Here is a 10600-nt window from a genome sequence, read left to right on the forward strand (position 1 = left end):
ATCAAACGACATTATCAATACAGTAAAAAAGGCATCCCACAGAATGGAAGAAAAGATTTACAAATAATGTATCTTATAAGGGCTTGATATTCAGAATATATAGAGAATTCCTAAATCTTAAAAAAAAAAAAAAAGTAAAGTAAATCGACTCCTCCCAAAGTAAATCGACTCCTTGATTGAGCATCACTTGTTGAGTTATTATTCATTGATGCATCAGTTTATACAGTTTACTGTGATAGCTATTGAAGAAGCTGTAATTTGGTTTCATCTTTGTCTTCACCAGCACTGGGATGAAGATAGGAATTCTGGCAATGATGGCTAAAAAAAAATTATGTAACATTCCAGCAGGCACTAAGAAAACAATTTTCTGAACAATTTACATTATCCTGAACAAAATTATTAAATATAATGATAAGAAAAGGTGAAAGTAAACAAACAGATCTGTTAACCTCCTTTTTTGTTCACATATTAAAACAATCCTCAACAGCTGTTTACCCAATTTAAATTAAACCATTTAAATCATGTGAATAAAAAAAATATTTGGATCCATTTTTTCATGAGCGCTCCTCATATATGATATATGGACATATGCACATACAGACATACAACACAAAACAGAAGTGTGCACACATAACATACAACACATAAGACAATAGTAAAGGCCTTGTAGCTTTTCACAGGTGAAATCTCCATTGCAATGTTTAAAAACTCCACAGTCAAAAAATAGAACCAATCAGAAAAACATTAACCTAGGTCTGTATGAGCTCAAAAAATAAAATAGAACTTCATGATGTGGGAAAAGGCAATAATAAAATAGATATTGAAAAAAGCATCCTGGTTACCACCTGGGTTTGACTCTTCTTTGGATATCCCATCCTTTTTCCTGTAACTTGTATATGGGTCTGAAGGTATTCCCACAAGCAAGCCCCAAGGTTTTTATTGCATTTGAAATAGGCCTTAATGGTGTTCATTATTCATTAGCCTCCAGGTTTGGGAGAACCACTGTTGCAGATGTAAGGATATCAGCTGTTACGGATTTGAGCCAAGTCATCTTCTTTTTGGTCTGTAGAAATCAATTTAGTTAGTCTCTCTGGAATCCAAATCGGCTAATGTTCTCCCTGTGGAAACACACAAACAGACCCCCGAATCCAGACAATCACTGGGTCAGGACCTTTCCATTGTCCTGTTAGGATATCCTTCCATAGTAACTTAGGCTTATGTACATTTTTTGGAAACATATGCTTTTCTGCAGCACTAAGCCCTGAAGAATCCAAATTTTAAAAGTTTAGAATAAAAAGGGTTATTTTAAGTTTATCTTTGGGGGATATATACCCCTTCCCAATTCCCTCTTTTTGCTTTAATAACTACATTTTAATAGTTTGATGAGCTCTTTCAACTATGCCTTGTCCCTGTGGATTGTATGGGATTCCTGATATATGAGTAATGCCAAATGATGAGCAAAATTGCTTAAAAGAAGTAGAAGTATAGCCAGGACCATTATCTGTTTTTAACTTTTTGGAATGCCCACAGTGGCAAAATTTTGTAAGCAATGAGCTATAATATCTTTAGTTTTTCTCTGGCATGAAGAGAGCCCATCAAAAATCAGGAAGAAGTAACAACTGTAACATGCAAATATTTTAATTTTCCAAATTCTGGCAAGTGTGTGACGTCCATCTGCCAAATATGGTTAGGTATCAGTCCTCTAGGATTGAGTCCAAGATTAATTTGTGGTAAAAATGTCACACAATTTTGACATTGTTTTATTATTTGTCTAGCTTATTCCTTAGTTATTTTAAAATACCTTTGTAAAGTATTAGCATTGACATGGAACCTTTTATGAAAATTTGTAGCTTCTTCTAGTGTAGAAAAAATATGTATGTCATGTGTAGTTTTATCTGCTAAATCATTGCCCAAACTAAGGGCTCCAGGCAATCCTGTATGTGCCCTGACATGTCCTATAAAGAATGGATCTTTTCTGTCCCAGATTAGACTTTGTATAGTGGAAAACAAAGAGAAAACAGTAGAGGAAGGGGAAATCCTACCAGCATCTTCAAGGAATACTATAGCATTAACTATACTGACTATCAGAAAATAAATTAAATACAGAATCTTTAAACATCACAAAAGCTTGTAATACTGCATTAAGCTCTACCTTTTGAGCTGATTGTTTGGGTACTAAAAATGTAAAAGTTTGATCAGGGGTAACTACTGCTGCTGTACCATCATTTGACCCATCAGTGAATATATTTGGAGCATTCATGATAGGTGTTTTTCTTGTCATTTTTGGAAAAACTATAGGATGAGAAGACCAAAAAGAGCAAAGGATTAGATTGTAAGTGATTAACAAATGAAACATTAGATTTGCACATGATTATTGCCCAAGTATTTAATTCATTAGCTAACTCATCAATTTGATCCATAGTATATGGAGTAATAATTTTATTGGGAGAAATTCCAAACACTCCCTTTGCTGCTTTTATTCCTTTGAGTATCAATTGTCCTACAGCCTCAGGATACCTAGTAATAATAGTGTTAGGAGAATAATATAAATGTATCCACAATAATGGACCTTCTTGCCAAAATACTCCTGTAGGAATATTTTTTGTCAGTAGTACAATAAATAAAAAAGGCAAACTTATATCAATTCTATCCAAATGCATATTTTCCATATATGTTTCAATGATTTTTAATGCCTTTCTTGCTTCAGGCATTAACATTCAGGGTGAATTCGGATCTGATGGACCTTTTAGAATATCAAATAAAGGTCCCAACTCTCCTGTAGGTATGCCTATAAAAGGCCTTATCCAATTTATGTCTCCTAATAACTTTTGAAAGTCGTTAAGTGATTTGAGTTAATCTACTCGTATTTGAATTTTTGGTGGACGGACCATGGTTGAGGATAATAGAACTCCTAAATAATTAATTGGAAAATTTAATTGTACTTTATCTATTGCTATCTCTAGATTACAATTTTTTAATAAGTTTGTAAGTGTGGCATAACATTCTAGCAATGTGTTTTTATCTTTGTGTGCTAACAATACATCATCCATATAGTGAAATATTTGTAGTTCAGGATTTTGATTTCTAACTGGCTGGATTGCTTTGTTAACATAAATTTGACACATAGTTGGGCTGTTAGCCATCCCTTGAGGGAGTACTTTCCATTCATACTTCTGATCAGGACCTTCATGATTCAACACAGGGACAGTAAATGCAAAACGTGGACTATCCTCAGGATGAATTAGAATTGAAAAAAAAAAACAATCTTTAATATCTTAGCTAAAACATACCAGGTTTTGGGCAAAGCAGACAATTGAAGAATCCCCGATTGAGTAGGTCCCATAATAACCATCTCATTATTAATGGCTCTTAAATCTTGCAATAATCTCCATTTACCAGATTTCTTTTTAATGACAAAAATGGGAGTATTATGGGGAGATATGGAAAGTTGTATATGTCCCTCTGCTAATTGTTGTTTGACCAGGTCATGGGCTGCTTGTATCTTTTCTTAAGTCAGGGGCCACTGAGGAACCCACTAGTCTTTCTGATTTCCAAGTAATTTTTATTGTCTCAGTGACCCCTCCTGAAAACCCAATCCATGTCTATCTATTTCTTGATCTATTTGTATTGGCGCCACTATACTTTGTCCTTTTTCTCCTAATCTTTTTCCTTTCCTAAATCCTTGTCTAGCCATAATAGTGGGCACATTTGGATTGATGTTATTTGTTAATGTCAAACCTAATTGATCTAGGACATCTCGTCCCCATAAATTTATAGGAAGATGATCCAATACATATGGCTATATATTTCCTTCACATCCTTCATGATCCTTCCAATCTAATACCATTGCACTTCTATGGGGATTAGTTGCTACTCCTAGGCCTCGAAGCGTTTGAGTGGCTTGTTGTAATGGCCAATGTTTTGGCCATTCTTGATGAGAGATGATGCTAAGGTCTGCACCTGTATCCAGTAGCCCATTAAATTCATGTCCTTGAATATTTAGTTTTAGCTTTGGGCGAGAATCTAAATTTAAAGACAACATAACCCAATCTACACCTGTGGAGCCTAATCCCCGGAACCTCTTTCTATAGTACTACTGGAAAATTTATCATGCAGGCTGGGTATTATTAATAACTGTGCTATTCTATCTCCTGGTGAAATTACTGATATACCTCTTGGAGAACTAGCTATAATTTTTATTTCACCTTCATAATCAGGATCATTACCCCAGGACTTATCATAAGTCCTTTTAGAGTAGAAGAACTGTGTCCTAACAATAAGCCTACTGTTCCTTGGGGAAGAGGTCCTTTTACTCCTGTGGGAATGATTTGAACTCCCATCTCTGGAGTTAGTACTGCTCTGGCGGAGGCGCAGATGTCCAACCCTGCGCTCCCTCTGGTTTGTCTGATGAGAGATCTTATGGATAATGTGTCCTGGGCACTACCCTGATGGTGTTGCTGGGTTCTTCCAGTGCCCTGTATATTTGTGGTCATGGGCCCTGGAGCATTGGGCCCCCCTGTCCGTTTTTTGCAATGGAGCCCGATGCCTTTCTCCACGATATCGTGGGTAAACACCTGGTCGTTGTCTGTTTTTTGATAACAGAGTAACCTCTATGGTGATTTGAGAATGGCATTCATTAGCTCAATGTCTCCCTGTATGGCATCGTGGACAAATACCCAGTATTCTACCCCTTTGATACCTAGTTTGTTAAACCCTCCTCCTATGGGGCAACTCCTTTTAAAATGTTTACAATTGTTCACAATTGTAGCATGTTTTTGGCCTGGCATCTAAAGCCTGTTGTACTGCAGCTGCCAAGACTTGCCCTTGTTCATTAGTGTCTCTACATAATTTAATATATGTGCCACAGTCTGACTGGGCACAAATCACAAGCCACTGAAGCAGGAACAAACTTTATTTCTGAACTCCACCAGCACACTCCACACACACTCCCTGGGAATCCTCTTGAACGCCACGCGGCTCGTCCAGGAACCAGCAACCGGAAATATCCCTCCTCCGGCACTTCCCCAACCAATGGGAACTCTCCGGGAATCCCCGTGAGAGCTCAACTGGAACTCAATGGGAACTCCGAGAAAACTCGCTTGCGTCACCTCTCAACCACTACTTCTGGCAAAAATGCCATGCGTCATCCCAACTCAGCTATGGCCTTCAGCATATATGTGTTTAAATCTTCATGTTTCCATGGTCTAATGACCTCCCTGCACCCTTTGTTTGCTTGGTCATAGGCTAGCTGTTTAATTAATGGCATTGCTTGCTCTGTATCCCCAAAACCTCTGGTAGCTGTTTGAATAAGCCTATCTACAAATTCAGCATAAGGTTCATTACCTCCTTGTATTACCTTAGATAATTGACCTTGTAAATCTCCATGTCCTTGTAAAGTCTTCCATGCTCTAACTGCATCTTCAGCAATTTGTGAGTATATGGCAGGATCATATCTAATTGGTTGCTGCTGATCCTCATAAGGTTCTTTTTCTAACAACATATCTAGATTTCTCTGAGGATAACCGGCTGCTGCATATCGCCTAGCCATCTCCGTGCAAAATTCCTCATTGGCGACCTTCCATAACAAATATTGCCCTCCATTTAGCACAGCTTTACACATACTAGCCCAATCTGCTGGCGTCATGTCCAAGTTGGTAATGGATTCAAACATGCTTACAGTGAAGGGTGCTTGGGGACCATAGGTTGTTACAGCCTCTTTTAACTCCTTCACTGTTTTGAAATCTAAAGCATGGTGAATTTGCTGCCCTCCTGCCTGCTCAACTACAGGGTATGCTAATCTTTGAGGTCCTGTCTCAGGATCCCATCTATCAACTACGGGGGTTGGGGGCCCCATAGGTAGAGCTGTTGGTTGGACACTTACTCCCTCTGGTGATAGAAAGATGTTAGTAGCAGCCTCCTGTTGTAACTTTTTCCCTGATAGTCCTTTCTCCTTTAAATTTTCTTCCTCTGTCTGACTAGCTCTAGAGATCTTCTCTTTTGCTTGATCTAACATGATTTCTACCATAGTCTGAACCTCTAACAATTTACTTAACACTCTTTCGGTTTTTTTTTTACTAATTTCTGATCCCATATTTCTACTATAAAGATAACAGAAAACAAAACCGAAACAGAATGAAACCAAAACAGAACAAAAATGCATTGTATCAATTTTCCTATTTTCTTGAAATGTATATTCATGGTCTATTTCTATCTCTATCTCAGGGGTGAACAACTTCAAACCTTGAGCCAACCATTTTCCCCAGTTTGCCTGAGAAAGTTCTAGGGACAGGCAGCTTGAAACAAAAACAAAAGAAATCAAAACAAGAACACACTGTTTTTTGAAATGGTCACCCATTCTTTCGCCTTCCCTCAGGGGCAAGCAATTTTACTTACCCCCAAGCTTCAGGCGTTCCCTGCATGGGCCACCAAATGCCACAGTCCGGCTGGGAACAAATCACCGAGCCACCACAAAGCATTTGTATGTTCAAACAGGAAACTTTATTGCCTGAACTCCAACAGCACTCCACGCACACTCCCCAGGAACTCTCCCGAATGCCACCCATGTGGCTCCTCTCTGGCACACACCACACACCAACCAGAACTCCCTCCACCAGGCTGCGTGCTCACTCACTCTCGGAACCCAGCGAGAACTCAACGGGAACTTCAAAGTAGCGGGCGCCCGAGGAGGACAGCAGGGATCTATATACAATTGAATCAATCCAGCATCATCTTAATGGCTCGCCTCTCAACCATTACTTCTGGCAAAATGCCAGGGGCCATTCCGACTTGGCTGTGGCTCTCAACATATACATGCTACAACATGGATGAACTGTAAAAACATGGTACAAAAGTAAGACAGTTACAAAAAGACAAATACTCTATGATTACATTTATATGAGATAGAGTACAAGAAATTACGGTAGATGCTAGGAGCTGAGGTTGTGACAGGGAAGAAATAGGAAGTCACTGTTTAAATGGTACCAAGTTTCCGTTCTGTAAGATAAAAAGGGTGAAGGAAGTGGATGATGGTAAATATTTTTAAAATGTACTGAATACCATTGAACTACACACTTAAAACAGTTAAGGTGGTAAGTTTTGTACCATGTGTATTTTACCACAGTAAAATAATACATTTTTTAAAAGTCAAAAAACTAAGGCCCAAGTTCATAACATTAGGGAACTACAAATTAGAAAGAAACACACAATCTCACTGACTTGAAGTGCTAAAGTCAGTAGGATTCACTATGAACTCGCCTCTCTAGGCATCAAAGTAACCACAATATTTGGAAAAAGAAAAACACATACCAGAAAGAGAAGACAGTCAGAGAAGAGTATCCCAGACTCTGTACATAAGCTCTGCCCAAATGTCTGCCCAAATGCCACTTCTTGATCCATGTTTACATAGGACAAACTCTTATCAGCACAGATAAGGTTAAAAGAACTGAACTAAAATTTAAGCTATTACTGTTCAAAATGAAAATCACATTTTTAGTTTGAGCTGAACCAAGTTAATGGACTGATAAAAACAATAAAATTAATATAGCAAAAAAACCAAAATAATAGTAAGATTGATATAACTAAAAATGACATGGCAGGTACCTCTCTATTTCCCCATTAGAGCAACAATTAAGCTGACAAAGAATGTTAGAAACAACACTTTCAGAACTCTAGAATCTAAAAAGCTACAAAAACCAAAGGAATACTTAATAAGAAAAGAAGCTATTAAATTTTGATAAGAATGTTGTGGCATTTTAACCCATTTTCACTGTCTTCCACTTACCAGCTCAGGCAGTGGCCCAGAAGGGGGAATGTGGATCTTATCCTCAAAAAACTCTTTTGACCCTTGGATTCCTGAGAAATCTTCTCAGGAGCTTGTCTTTTTCTTTTTCTTTTCTTTTCTCTTCCTTTTTTTTTCTTTTCTTTTCTCTTTTTTTTTTTCTTTTTTCTTTTTCTCAGATGCTTTTGGAATTTCTCATTGCAGAACTGTGATGGAAATATAAAATTGTGTAGTGACTTAGAAAACCAATTTGGCAGTTCCTTAGAAAGTTAAAAATAGATTTTTGATGTTACCCAGCAATTTCACTGCTAAATACATATGAAAACATATATTCCAACAAAATCTTGTACATGAAAATTTCTAGTAGCAGCAACTAGAATAGCCAAAGGTGAACACAATCCAAATGTCCATTTAATGAATGAATAAACAAAATGTGGTATGCCTATATGACACGACATTCTTCTCCATCAGAAGGATTAAAGTACTTATACATGCTACAACATACTTGAAATTTGAAAACATCATGCTAAATGAAAGAAGCTAGACCAAAAAAAAAACATAAGTAACATTTTTCTATGTATATGATCTATCCAGAGTAGACAAGTTCATGGAGAAAGAATGCAGATTAGTACTGACCAGAAGATGAGGGTAGAAGGGAATGGAGAGTGAGTCACTAGTACAAGTATCCTTTTGAGGTAATGAAAATTTTGTAGCATTATATGGTAATGTTAACACAACATTGTAAATAGACTAAATACCAATGAATTGTACTTTAAAATGGTTTAAATGATGAATTCTATGTCTTACAATTTTGGCCAATTTAGGGCTGGGGATATAGCTCAGTTGGTAGAGTGCTTGCCTCACATGCACAAGGCCCTGGGTTCAATCCCCAGCCCCTCAAAAACCCACAAATATGACTAATTAAGCCAGGCACAGTGGCTCATATCTGTAATTCCAGTGGCTCAGGAAGATAGCCACTTCAAAGCCAGCCTCAACAACTTAGCAACCCTAAGTAAAATACAAAAAAGGGCTGGGGATATGGCTCAGTGATTAAGTGTCCCTGGGGGGGAAAAAGGCACAGTGGCACACACCATAATCCAAGCAATTTGGGAGGTTGAGGTAGGAGCTCTGCAAGTTTGAGGACAGCCTCAGCAACTTAGCAAGATATGTCTCAAAAAATAAAGAGGACAGAGATATAGCTTAGTGGTAAAGTGCCCCTGGATTCAATCCCCAGTATCAAATTTAAAAAAAAAAAAAAAAAAACAGCCTTAAATTTCCATGTGGTCTTTTGCCAGAAAAGTAGTTTTGTGGGCCTGTTTTCCCATTTGTAAAATAAGATTAGTCTATGGCAATGCACCTAGGGCTTTCCCTTTGTAGAAGCTCTGGGTGTGGGTAGGTTTAAAGGGGAATTTGGCCTCCACTGGTCTCTGGACACACAGCTCTGCACCAAGCTACCAAGTGAAGTTACATTTTTCTTTGTTTCCTATGCTGTCTATGAAGCTCTGAATTGGAACAACTGGTCTTACAGAGGGGTTTTTAGCAACCCTGGATTTCAGGGTCTACTGGTGGAGCCCACTGGTTTGTCCCTTTGACATGTGCTCCCGTGGATCCCAGTAATCAGTCAGACCGGGTTATTGGCTCTAATGATTAGCAATTCACAACAAGGTCTTTTTAGGGAAGTTGGAATTGTGCTCCTTGCTTCAGGATCCCTAGGTCACACCTGGTTTAAACTGTGGGAACTCTAAAGATGCTTCTGAGCTGAGACCTCTTCTGAGGTAGTATTTGGACCATTTTTCCCCCACACAGTGACTTTCTGGAAAAGCACTTGTAAACAAGAGAGGACTACACATAGAAGGAGAAATGCCTTTATACAAATGAATGCCTTGACTTGGGACATCAGGGCCAATGAGGAAGGATACCATTCATGATGAGAGCTGTCCATTACACTAAGCACAAAGCATACACTGGACTCAGCTCTGTGGTATTGTTTGATCTTCACAGATGAGGACCCTGAGACTCCCAGAGGACCCAGGTCACATGGAAAGTAGTGACAGGGCTGAGTTCTGTAGGTCCAGCCTTTCTAAATCCCTTGAGGCCTGATGTCAGACCTGTTATCACAGGCCCTAGAGAATAAGGTGGCTGTCACAAGCCACCCTTATCAAAGAGTGATGGGTGGTGAATTTAAGACCTTGTCTCATAGAATAGCATTCAAGAAAAAAAAAGATCTTTAAAAAATTTTACACAATGGAATCTTTATTTGAAAATTATCTTCTGCGTAAATTTGATCTAGAAAACCAGAGAGTGGTTACTTGGGACCCCTAGGGTTCCTAGAACACACTGCTTTAAGGCTACTTAACCAGGAGGTTGATACTTACTGTGAAAATTTCGGGGGGGTACCATGATGCTTAAGGCTCTGGCTTTGGGTTTGAAGGAACAAAGTGGGATTATAGCAGATTTATTTCAGAGTTGGTCAGCTTGGGGGAAAACGGGTATCAGGATTCCAGACCTGCCACAGACATTGGAGCACAGTCTCTGTCCAGTGTATCCCCTGCCTCACTTCACCATCTGGCCAGCAGCCAAGGCCTGCCATTCTTGGGGTAGAAAACTTATCGTCACCATCTAAAAGTTTAATAAATTTAATCTTTAAAGATGTGGATTATAAGATTAAAATCTGTAGCAATTCTTCCTTTTTTCTTGCCCTTATAAAAGGCATCATCTGGTGTCTTCTTGTATCAACAAAGATAGATTGTTCAAGTTCTGATCCTGGTATAATATGAACAAGAGGTCTGTATGCTGACCCTAAAGCAGGGATTAGGGAATGAT

The sequence above is a fragment of the Callospermophilus lateralis genome, chromosome 10 (genome assembly GCF_048772815.1).
Source record: "Callospermophilus lateralis isolate mCalLat2 chromosome 10, mCalLat2.hap1, whole genome shotgun sequence".
In the NCBI taxonomy this organism is placed as follows: Eukaryota; Metazoa; Chordata; class Mammalia; order Rodentia; family Sciuridae; genus Callospermophilus; species Callospermophilus lateralis.